Genomic DNA, 13292 nt, shown 5'->3' with positions numbered 1-13292 from the left:
GAAACAATAGCATCACATAGCTCTATCCCCCTGCCCTGATTTACCACCATAAATCACCCTGTATTGAAAGAAAAGGCTATTCAACAGTTACGTTAAGACCCCAGAACTCATCCGTATCCTTTCTAGAAGCTGACAGCCCTGCCTACACTTAGTGCATTAAATTATCAGTGCAACCCTCTTCCATTCCCCAAAGTTGAGGATTCTGTTATAGATCAAATCATCAGTTAAACTATTGGCCAGTAAACACAAAACCCGAGCCAACTGCTGACAAACCGAAACCGTAACTGGCATTTATACTAAATTAATCATGTAACACGTGGCATTTGTTAGCACTTTACCACATTGTACACAGTCTGGTTATTTCCTGACTCCGGTTCCAGTTTCAATCATGGCTCTTCATTTTATGTAAAACATCTAAAAAAATAAAATGATCCAAATGTCTTTATCACCTCAGAAAATGTAAACTGTGGGAGTGTGAAATGTAAATTCTTCACCATCCATAAAGCACCAGGCCCAGATGGCCCCTCTGCACAGTTTTTCCAATGATCCAATTTGCTGCTTCCGTCTCATTTATGATCCTCTCATTGAGAATCATAATAGGTGTTCAAAAGACATTTAGTAAAGCAACTGTTAATTTTATTTTTGGATTTTGGAGCCTGAAGAGAGTCTGGAAATAGGTTTGCTTGCCCACTTATCATTACCTTCAACCGCGTGGGATGCATCCAGAACATCACAGCTCTGGTTTGAGCAGCACCAGCCACATGGCTCCAGAAGGCTTTTTGCCCGTGCCCCTTCCTCTGCCTGCCCCTGTGGCCCACATGCCTCCCAAGGATGGCTCTTCCTCACCATGGACCCGGCGGGGATGGCATAGATAATGTCACCTGTGAAGACAAAGACGTGTCCCAAGAGTGTAGATCAAATACACCCAACTACCTGGTAAGCATTTGCCCGAACTAGTCAAGTTACAGGAGATGACCATCAGCCAGGTTAAATAGTTACTGGGCAATCCCAAAGAGACTTGACACAAAGCAGGAGTCAGACTGAAAAGAAGTATAAAAACACTAACAGAAGGGAAAGACCTGGGAAGAGAAACAGCTTTCTCAAGGTCATGTAGTTCAGCCAGCGACTTGTAGGGAGCTGCCAGGGTCTGCATTACATTGGAAGACCCACATCTCCTGCAGGAGGCATGTGTTAAGCAGGGAGACCTGCAATCTTGGAGAAGGGGGGGGTTTCTGTGACCCATACTGCCCGGGAGTGAGAGGGTACACACAACTCTGTCCGTGTGTGTGTCCATGAGTTGCTGTGTGTGTGTTTGTGCACGCTCAGAAGGCTTTGGGATTAGTCAGAGAAAGCTGTTTAGACATTTCCAGTATGGTTCACCTATGGCATTACTGATCTTGTACACATAGTTCAGTGATTGCTGGTTAATTACATACTGTTGATAAAGCAATAAACTGCTTTGTTCCATATTTATTTTAAACTATATGAACTCAGCAGTTTTTCCCCTGCAACTTCTAACAAGTTGCTGAAGCAACCAGATCTCTGTAGCACAAGGATTTTATGTTTTCTTCCAGAGCATTGACACTGAATAAATTCATGTAAAGAATAAATTCATGTTTAGTGAATCACATGTAAATACAGGTGAGCTAGGTCCCTTAAATGCACGGAATATTTGTCTCAAAATTATTATTCTGAAGTAAGACATTACACATATGGTTACCTCATACCTATTTCCCAGAAGTTCAGATGCAGATGTCACATGGTTAGAAGTTGCAATTAAACATGGTGCTATGCTTCAATTTGGGGACCAGCACTCCCTGTTTGCATGATATTTTCCCTTTGAGTTGTCTGTGAAAAGAACAAACTGGGTTGGATTTGGATCTCAATTACCACAATCATAGAACCATAGAATGGTTAGAGTTGGAAAGGAATTTAAAGATCATTGAGTTCCAACCCCCTGCCCTGGGCAGGGACACCTCCCACCACACCAGGTTGCTCCAAGCCCCATCCAGCCTGGCCTTGAACCCCTCCAGGGATGGGGCAGCCACAGCTTCTCTGGGCAACTTGTTCCAGTGCCTCACCACCCTCACAGCAAAGAATTTCTTTCTAGTATCTAATCTAAATCTCCCCTCTTCCAATTTAAAACCATTACCCTTGGTCCTATTGCTACACTCCCTGACAAAGAGTCCCTCCCCAGCTCTCCTGTAGCCCCTTCAGATATTGGAAGGCTGCTAGAAGGTCTCCCCAGAGCCTTCTCTTCTCCAGGCTGAACAACCCCAGCTCTCTCAGCCTGTCCTCACAGCAGAGGTGCTCCATCCAACAGAAGGGTCTCAGCTAAGCCCCACTAAAGACTCAAAATCATAATTGTACAAGTGTTCTTTGACATGTTGCCGAGTTTCACTAATCCTACAGGGTTTAGGGTTTGTTTAGGTTTTTTGGTAACTTCAACTCAGAATTTCTTTTTTCCGTAAGACAGACAAATCTTTTCAATTTTCCCCATTTAACGGGCCTGGCCAATTCTCCCTCCTTCCATCGCTGCAATAACATAGCGTAGTATTCCCAAAAGCACGTTGGGCTGTGCGTGCCTGGCTGTGCTACTCAGGGCTCATTCCCCATCTCCCCGCTCTCCTGCCTTTTCCCAGACTGCCCCCATCCCAACGAAGGTGGTTGGGTCCAAAGCCTGGAGTTGGCGATGGCATCTCAGCCCAGCACACCCAGGCAATCCCTCGGGGGGGCTCTAACGCCTACCGATCCGTGAACTTTGGAGCAACTTGGTAAAGGAAACGAAAAAAAAACACCAACAAAAACAAACAAACAAAAAAGAATCTATTTCTGGGCTGAGATTGGAGCTGGCTATCCCAGCCAAAGATAATTGCGTTGCACAAAATTGCAAACCTCACATGAGGGTTTCTAGTGGAAAAACACTGACAGGCCATTGTCTGCGGCGTTGTATTCGCAACGCTGTAATTATCGCTTTACCATAACGAGGGCAACTCTGCGGTCAGAAAGATGGCAAGAACATGATATTTTTCCACGGAATACTTCTTCCTTTATAGACGTTTGGCTCGAAATCCGGAGTTTAAGTTGCAGTGCTGCTGGCATTCTTTTTCTCACATTTTCATTTTTTGGGGGCTGGTCTATGTAAGTGCTTTAACTTGGCTTCTCCTTTTAGGTGTCCAAATAAAAATTACTTCATTTTTTCCAAGCTTGATTAATTGCACAGAAAAATAGATGCATAAACGCTTTCTATCATTTGGTGTTTATAATCCTGCCTTTGCAGCCACAGTGGTACTCCTTCGGGTATTATCAGCCACAAAAAAATGAAAATAGCTTCTTTTCTCTTTTTTTCAAATGAGGTCACTGCCGTTATTAGGCGAGATCCCTGAGGTCTCACTGAGCTGTGCTCTTCCTGGCTGACTTGGCAGAAGACATATCCTAACCCACGCTGCCTGATGACAACCACCATGAGATACCAGTCTTAACGCCCACCAGGGGCTCCTTTACTACACGGTCGTGGAAGGTTTCTGGCTTGTCTGCACTGGAGGAGCAGCAAAAAAACCCTCAGCAGAGACCAAAGATCTGGCTCCATAATCAACCAAGCATGAAATATAGTACCATCTAATATACCCTCGTGTATCCAAGTGTGGGATGAACCTTGGAAGAGGAAGGAAAACAACATCTGAACTGCTAAAAACATTACTTCTGATAGGTCTAGAAGATGGGTTGGTAATCATTCCTGAGTAGTGGGTGGTCCTCCTTACTGAACATCCCAACTCTAACGAGCTCTGAAGAGGAAACAAGGTCAGAATCTCACTGGGAAAGTGCTGGAACTAGAACATTGCTTTGAGCGCCCCAGTCTGTTCACGACTTGTTCTCAGTAGTACTTGTGTAAGCAATACTCCTGATGTAAATGTGATTATCCAAAGGCAGAAGGAATACTCAGAAATAAGAATTGGGATTCATGCCTAGTAATCTGTCTAATCTGGCACTCTCTCCCGTTCAGCTGCACCATACGTTTTCCAGCAGAAGACTCTCAAATCATATATCCAAAATGCACTGCTACCCTGGGGGAAAATTCTCTGATAGCTTACGAAATCTTTCCTGGGACACAACTATTCATCAAGCTTTGTGCAGACGGAGCAGAAGGATCCCAGAGGGAAAGTGGAACATCAGGACAGCTACAGTTTAGCCTAAGGGACCCTTTCTAAGTGCGAGTACTACGTGGATTGTTTCACGGGTGTAAGAGAACCCTGAGAGACCACCTTCAAAACATAAAATACAAACTCCAACCAACATCACATTCGTCCTCACATAGTTGTGGACACAAAACCAGGGCCCTGAAAAGAACATGAGGGACGCCTTGGTGGGTCAGAACAACACCTAGTTATCCCCATGCGGTGGGTTGACCCTGCCTGGATGCCAGGTGCCCACCAAAGCCACTCTGTCGGTCCCCTCTTCAGATGGACAGGGGAGAGAAAATATAATGAAAGGCTCGTGGGTCGAGATAAGGACAGGGAGAGATCATTCAGCAATTACCATCACAAGCAAAACAGATTCAACTTGGGGAAAATTACTTTAATTTATGACCAATCAAATCAGAGTAGGATAATGAGATATAAACCAAAATCTTAAAACACCTTCCCCCAACTCATCCTTTCTTCATGGCCTCAACTTCATTCCCAATTTCCCTGCCTCCCCCTGCGTGGCACAGGGGGACGAGGAATGGGTGTTGGTCAGTTCATCACATCTTGTCTCTGTTGCTCCTTCCTCCTCAGGAGGAAAACTCCTCGCTCTCTTCCTCTGCTCCAGTGTGAGGTCCCTCCCATGAGAGAGAGTTCTCCATGAACTTCTCCAACGTGAGTCCTTCCCAGAGGCTGCAGTTCTTCATTAACTGTTCCAGTGTGGGTCCCTTCCATGGGGTGCAGTCCTTCCAGAACAGACTGCTCCAGGGTGGGTACCGCAGAGGGTCACAAATCCTGCCAGCAAACCTGCTTCAGCATGGGATCCTCTCTCCACAGGTCCTGCCAGGGGCCAGCTCCAAGGTGCATTCTCCACAGCGTCACAGATGCCTTCAGCATCCACCTGCTCCAGTGTGGGGTCCTCCAGGAGCTGCAGGTGGATATCTGCTCCACCGTTAACCTCCTTGGGCTGCAGGGGAATCTGCAAGGTCTTCACCACAGGCTGCAGAGGAATCTCCGCTCTGGTGCGTGGAGCACCTTCTCCCTCTCCTTCTTCACTGATCTTGGCATCTGCACAGTTGTTTCTCTCACAAATTCTCACTCCTCTCTCCGGCTACAATTGCACAGTGGGGTTTCTTTCCCTCTTCTTAAGTGTTGTTTCTCTCACAAATTCTCACTCCTCTCTTCGGCCACAATTGCACAGGGTTTTTCTTTTTCCCTCTTCTTAAGTATGCAATCACAAAGGCCTGACCACTGTTGCTGATTGCCTTGGCCTTGGCCAACAGCAGGTCTCTCTTGGAGCTGGCTGCCATTGGCTCTATTGGACACAGGGAAAGCTTCTAGCAGCTTCTCACAGAAGCCAACCCTGTAGCCTCCATGCTACCACGCGAACCCAATCCACCCCAGCATCCTTTCTCCAATAACAAGAGATGCAATTTAAAGAGAACTCGCAAGCCAGGATACCTTATGCATTGCCCCTGCTCTCCCCCAGCATCCACAACCACTGTATTAGGAATGTCACAGAGCACATCCCTTCTCATCCCTTTGAGCAACTCCTGATGAACATGTGGTCCATTTAATTGCTTAACCTGCTTTCCAGTCTGCTGACCTATCTGCTTCCAAAACCTCTGCTGGCAGCAAATTCCACAAGTCCACTGTATCTGTTACAAAAAAGAAGTATTTCCCTTTACCTTTTCTAAACCAATCTCCTACTGGTTTCCATGAGCGCCCCCCAGTTCTAGCACTGCAGAGAACAGATTCAGAGAACAACAATCTGCATTCACTCTACCCACTGCCTTGATTTTGCAAATCCTGATCATATCCACTCTCTCCAAATTGAAGCTCATGCTGTGGATAGCCTCACTACCCTCTTTTTTTCCTCCTGAGAGTTCCATGAACTTCTCCAACGTGAGTCCTTCCCAGAGGCTGCAGTTCTTCATTAACTGTTCCAGTGTGGGTCCCTTCCATGGGGTGCAGTCCTTCCAGAACAGACTGCTCCAGGGTGGGTACCGCAGAGGGTCACAAATCCTGCCAGCAAACCTGCTTCAGCATGGGATCCTCTCTCCACAGGTCCTGCCAGGGGCCAGCTCCAAGGTGCATTCTCCACAGCGTCACAGATGCCTTCAGCATCCACCTGCTCCAGTGTGGGGTCCTCCAGGAGCTGCAGGTGGATATCTGCTCCACCGTTAACCTCCTTGGGCTGCAGGGGAATCTGCAAGGTCTTCACCACAGGCTGCAGAGGAATCTCCGCTCTGGTGCGTGGAGCACCTTCTCCCTCTCCTTCTTCACTGATCTTGGCATCTGCACAGTTGTTTCTCTCACAAATTCTCACTCCTCTCTCCGGCTACAATTGCACAGTGGGGTTTCTTTCCCTCTTCTTAAGTGTGTTATCACAAAGGCCTGACCACTGTTGCTGATTGCCTTGGCCTTGGCCAACAGCAGGTCTCTCTTGGAGCTGGCTGCCATTGGCTCTATTGGACACAGGGAAAGCTTCTAGCAGCTTCTCACAGAAGCCAACCCTGTAGCCTCCATGCTACCACGCGAACCCAATCCACCCCAGCATCCTTTCTCCAATAACAAGAGATGCAATTTAAAGAGAACTCGCAAGCCAGGATACCTTATGCATTGCCCCTGCTCTCCCCCAGCATCCACAACCACTGTATTAGGAATGTCACAGAGCACATCCCTTCTCATCCCTTTGAGCAACTCCTGATGAACATGTGGTCCACTTAATTGCTTAACCTGCTTTCCAGTCTGCTGACCTATCTGCTTCCAAAACCTCTGCTGGCAGCAAATTCCACAAGTCCACTGTATCTGTTACAAAAAAGAAGTATTTCCCTTTACCTTTTCTAAACCAATCTCCTACTGGTTTCCATGAGCGCCCCCCAGTTCTAGCACTGCAGAGAACAGATTCAGAGAACAACAATCTGCATTCACTCTACCCACTGCCTTGATTTTGCAAATCCTGATCATATCCACTCTCTCCAAATTGAAGCTCATGCTGTGGATAGCCTCACTACCCTCTCTTTGCCTCCTGAGAGCATGGCGTGTGGGTTTGAACAGGACTGTCCCTCAGCTTTTCACTCCTCCCTTCAATACATGAGCAAGGACCCCAGGAACCACCAGCTCTCCAAGACTGCAGTTTCTGAGCAGAAATGTCAGCAGTGAGCTAAGCACTTTTGCAGTTTTCTGATAATTTATTATCATCATGGCTCGGCACAGAGTTCACTGAATGCTGCAGGTGGTTCCAGGAAGGGATCAGGAACGGGGAAGCCAGCAATTGAAACAACTGGTTAATGCAAAATCAGAGTTTGAGCCACCCTCTCTGTACCCCACAAAAGCTAGGATCTCACAGACCTCTTCCTTCCGGGAGGGAGGTTGTATCTTACTTTCCTTTCTTTTTGGGTGTGAGAATGATCCAAAGGATGTTTATTTGGATACTCCTATCCATCAGCTTGTCCATGCTGGACCTGGCCAAAGGTCCAGCCAGCTCATGCTCCTGTGTCAGTCAGCAGCCATGGGTAGAAGAGAAACAGCGAGCACAGTGGGTGTGAACTGATGTCTAGGTAAGACTAAGCACAGGGAATGCATCTATGAACTTTCATCCTAAAGCTTTCCCTGCTTCAAACTGTTTTTCAGCCCAGGAAGCTACCATGAGGCATACAGAGGTCTTAGATATGCCTCGGTGTACCTGGTAGAATTTGGAGAGGGCAAGGGATCCTGTGTCTCTGTCCTTCAGTGAGCTGTTGCCTGAAAAACTCTTGTCTCTCAGTGTGTGCAGCAGAAAACAGACCCCTCTGTACCAAGCACATCGTGGTGAGAAGCATCAGAAGTCTGATGTCTATCATAGGACCACAAGCATTAGGGAAAGGGTCTAAAAATACACACACACATACACACACACAAAATCCCTTCTTCCCTTCCAAGAAACTTTCATCTTCCTAAGTTGTTTTCAATCAGCTGAAAACATAACACAATGACAAAGCAACCCACTTCAAATGTCTCTGAAATCCCTCGGGGTTTCACTCTGACTTCCTGAACTGCTTTAAAATTCACATACTTATTAAGAAAGATGGGAAATTTGGGATGTATCGGAAGCAAAGCACAGCTAGTCATCCTAATCTGGATTTATTTAGCCCAAAGACTCCTCAGATACTGAAGAGAAAACCCTCCATTTCTTCAGGAGGTAGAGTCTATCAGCTTTTGAGAACTCAGCTAGGAAAACCAAATCCCTACACTGATCAGAACCCAAGGCAGTTTAATCACTTGCTCTTAACGCTAGCTACGGCCCTTTGATCATGCCTGGTGGGCAGAAGCAGTTTTACACATGCTCTCCCGTATCACAATCACATTCTGCTGAAAAAAATCACATTTTTTTCCTGTTACTAGGTAGTAGTAACTGTTCCTGTTAGGCAGCTAGAACCTAACTTCGCTGGAGACCTCACAGTAAAATTGTGGACATTGTCAGCTCATGGTAAAATTGGATATTGTTAGCTGAAGGCTGACAATCCCCCTACTGCGGGGACGTACCTTAGTTCAGTGTTTGCTAACTTCCAGAAATACCAGTTTGTTGGACACAGCACCTGGGAATATTCCTAAGATACAACTGAACAACCAGAATTCTGAGCTGGATTTCACAGAATTTACCAAGAATTTCACTCAGTGCCATACCATAATGCTTCCTCACAGGCAAAGTTCCCTAGAAAGTCAGGAAATACACAGCTTCAGGTTATCTCACTCCTCCTTGCTGACCCCTGCAGAGGCTCTCCCCAGCCTTCCACCTGGTCACGCAGTCCCAGCTCTTCCCTTGTGAGACCCTCCTGACTGAACTAACCAAAACAAATGACTGGCTAAACCAACTCAGCAAAAAATTACTTATTTTCCTACCCAGTTATGCTGTTCCTGGGCTAGTGAGTTGACTCAGACACTGAGGACTGAGAAAGAAGGTGCAAAACCCATTAATTACTGCACAAAAAAAGGGACTGGAAAGCAGAATTGGAAATGAAGAGGTCCTTTTGGCAGTAGTGAGCTGTTAAATTTGAGCACCATCTCCCATGAAATCACTGCGCAAGAACTCATCTCTTTTTCTTTTGCAGGCTTTAGTCCATGTTCATATACATTTAGCTCACAGAAAAGGCCTTAGTTTGTGCGGCTGTTTATTAACGTATATGTTGTGCCAGATTACTTCATGGTTTTTATAAAAAGCAGGATCTCTGCTTTTCACCATTTGATTGAATTGCCAGGGATGATCCTACTAAATTGATGCATTGATGACTAATTGATGATCGTAGTAAATTTTCCAGGAACTGACACTTCAGGACTGAGGGGTAATGACCCATAAATTCAGCTCAATGAGGCTCCAGATCATTCTCCTCAGCCTTCCAAAACAACCTTCTATTATTTTTAACACCACTTTCCTTCTCACTACTTATACATATTTGAAAGCTTACAGAATTTCTTTCTAACAGTCACCTTTCTGCAGCAGAACATAACTGACTTCTTTGTTTAAGTAGAGATTATTAAACCTGAAGCCTCTGAATCTGCATTTTTAACACTACATACTACTCCTCTTCCCTTTCCATAGTCCCTCCTGATGAAGAGACTTTTGCACAAAAATGTTCCAGAATTACAGCTGTCTCAGGGTGCTTTGCTGCTCCTTTTCACCCCACTCAGGACCTTTTCTTCTGTCTCTGGTATTTCAGCAGGACTGTTCCATTCTCCAGACCCCTTCTGGTATCACATTATGTTCTGGGATAACAGTTACCATTAAATCTTACAGCTATGAGTAGCCTTTAGTGTTAATACAGGGAAGACCAACAAAAACCACCCACAGCTTACAGCAGTAGACAGGTCTTTTACCTGATTCATCCAATTCATTCAGTTACTGAAGAGAAAACTGGTTCTCTTTTACCTCAAACCAGGACATTCTGCCAACACCTTCTCTAACAACAGGTAGCCTGAGCAAAAATTTTCAAGGAGAGAGAGAGGGGCTGCATTGCATTTCAGCCCAAGTGCCTTAAAGGGTTCTTGTTTTACACAGAACACTAAAGCAAGGCACAAACTCAGTCCTTCTCCAGAGAGAGTGCATACTCTCAGACGTGAGTGCAGGTGGGCCTAAAAATGGTCACACGTGGTCAACACGGGTGGAACTTTCTGGGGACTGGGCTGTAGGGTTTTAAGAAGCTCAGTATTTTTAACCCTTCTTCTCTTCAGGTCACATTTTCATGAAGATGGAAAAATACATCCCTGAAACTAAAGCAATTGACTTGCCAAATTTGAAAGCTGTTTTTCCAAACCAGAGGGATGCTAGAGGCTGTAAATGGAACTTTCCAAAAACAAAGCAAACAAATCATAATACAAAACAAAACAATGAAAACAAGCTAAAATAAAACAGCTGGAAGCAGATACCCAACAGGGGAAATTTCAGCCCAAATTGGCAGTTATGAACAACTGCAAACTAGAATAGACAGCGCTTAGCAACACTAACACTGGCTTTAGCTGCTAGCTCTGATATACCCTGCTGCTAGGACTGAGGGGTTTGATTTATCATGCTGCCAACAAACTAATTTCATTAAATGTCCTCCCATTAAAAACCTCCCACAGGAGACTACCTGTACTGTAAAATACAGCAACCATTTCACATCAGATAATAGTTTAAGTAACACCTTAGGGAGAACAATACCCAATACTTTTTGTAATTGAAAATGGAAGGGAACATAACAAGCAGCCTATAATTATGCAAATTCAAATTTAACCCAAACTTCAGGGTTGTCCAGTCTACTTTAGTGAGGAGTATCATTGAATCAGTAACCACAACTGGTCATTATCCTAGAGGTGCCAAAAGAGACTGTATTTGTTCTGCTTTGGAGCTCTCTCAAATAGAATTGCATGGTTTTGCTCCATTTAATCCACTGTTTATTTTACTGTGCTTTTAAAGAGCCACAAGTCTCAGAATATTTCATCAAGAAATCCAAGATTTCTGGATCTCAGCTTATGACTCTGCTTTTGGTTTGCATTTTGGAGCCGTCCTGCCCTCAAGTGTCCTATGTTTGTTTTCCAACATTGCTGTACCTTCAGTCTTCCTTCCCACTGGTGAGATAAGGAGAGCGGTTCTGTTTTCCACCGAGCAGATGGACTGGGACAGCTCACAGGGAGTGGGTTTGTGTCACAGCAGTTAACGCTAACAGAAAAAACAAATGGAACATTAGGAGTGGAAACTAAATACTTTAACCCTAATGAGAATAGTGATTCACTTTCCAGCAAGCTCTATGGAGCGGAAAACTCCCACACCTTTAAGCAAAGAAATCTAAAGGAAACACAAGATTTTGGCAGGGATTTTCAAGTGACCCCTGAAGAAGGCAGGTGTCCAAGTCCCACCACACGACATTGTGCGTCTCTCTCTTTTTGTGGCCATGTTTACGCTCAGCCTGTTCGTGGGAACAATGGAAGCGTGGGCAATGTCAGGGGCAGGCACCCCTCGGTTACTGCTGAAGGACACGTTCCGTGCTCGTCAAGAACAGCTCACTTGACAGAAAGCTATAGAAAGCACAGGAAGGGCATGGACCCGTTGGAACCTGTCCAGAGGAGGACCACAAAGAGGGATGGAGCACCTCCCCTATGAAGACAGGCTGAGATTGCTGGGGTTGTTCAGCCTGGAGAAGAGAAGGCTCCGGGGAGACCTTACAGTGGCCTTCCAGTACCTAAAGGGAACCTACAGGAAACATGGGGAGGGACTCTTTATCAGGGAGTGTAGCAATAGAATCATAGAATCATAGAATCATCTAGGTTGGAAGAGACCCTTGGGATCATCGAGTCCAACCATCTACCCTACTCTACAAAGTCCTCCCCTACACCATGTCCCTTAGCACTGCATCTAAACGTCCCTTAAACACAGCCAGGGATGGTGACTCCACCACCTCCCTGGGCAGCCTGTTCCAATGCCCTATCACTCTTTCGGTGAAAAATTCCTTCCTAATGTTCAGTCTAAACCTACCCTTTTGGAGCTTGAAGCCATTCCCTCTCGTTCTGTCACTAATTATCTGTGAGAAGAGACCAGCCCCAACCTCTCTACAGTGTCCTTTCAACTAGTTGTAGAGAGTGATGAGGTCTCCCCTCAGCCTCCTCTTCCACATAATAAACAGTCCCAACTCCCTCAGCCACTCCTCAGGGAGTTGAGACTGTTTAGTATGAGGATGAGGGGTAATAGCTTCAAAGTGAAAAAGAGTAGATTTAGATTAGATATTAGGTAGAAATTCTTTCCTGTGAGGGTGGTGAGGCACTGGAAGAGGTTGCCCAGAGAAACTGTGGCTGCCCCATCCCTGGAGGGGTTCAAGGCCAGGCTGGATGGGGCTTGGAGCAACCTGGTCTGGTGGGAGGTGTCCCTGCCCAGGGCAGGGGAGTTGGAGCTGGATGATCTTTAAGGTCCCTTCCAACTCTAACCATTCTATGATTCCTTAATTAAATACTATGGAGGGCGACAAAATACAAATAAAAATACCTTGTGGTGGATTAGCTCACGCAAACAGGGCTAGCAGATGAGAAGTCACCGCTTCAAAATAACCACATCCATCAGTTTCATAAATCAGCTACGTGTGTGGTACCCGAGTCTTGGGGTCCCAGCGTTTGGTGTGGGTGTCTGCCTGCCCCGCGCCACGCAGGCAGCCCTCCGAGGGGCGAAGATGGAGGCGAGGAGAGGCAGGGCCCCGTGTGAGGGGCAGGCAGCAGAGGGGAGCCCAGCATGGCGGCAGCACCCAGAGACACCGGGGGAGCACTGCCAGCAGCCCCTGGCCACAGCCCATGCCCAGGTCCCCACGGGGTGTGTGCCCTTTGGGGACATGGAGCTCCACAGACATGGCTCTAATGTTGGTTCTTCCATCCCCAACATGGCAGGGCACGGGGTTTTTAGGCTTAAAAGGCTTAAAATAAGCCACGGATCCCTCAGCTACGTATGGAGCCCAGGCACCTGAGGGCAGGGGGAGCTGCCAAAGCGGGAGCTGGGCCCCGACACCCAGGGTGCAAAGCCCCCCCGTCGCCCCGGGCTTGTCTCCCCGACACCCGCCTCAGCCCAAGGCCGCCAAACGCCGCTCCCCCTCCCGGCAAGGGGGCTCCGCCAGC

The sequence above is a fragment of the Calidris pugnax genome, unplaced genomic scaffold (assembly GCF_001431845.1).
Source record: "Calidris pugnax isolate Ruff unplaced genomic scaffold, ASM143184v1 scaffold141, whole genome shotgun sequence".
Classification (NCBI taxonomy): Eukaryota; Metazoa; Chordata; class Aves; order Charadriiformes; family Scolopacidae; genus Calidris; species Calidris pugnax.
Note: the sequence above shows the minus strand (reverse complement) of the source record.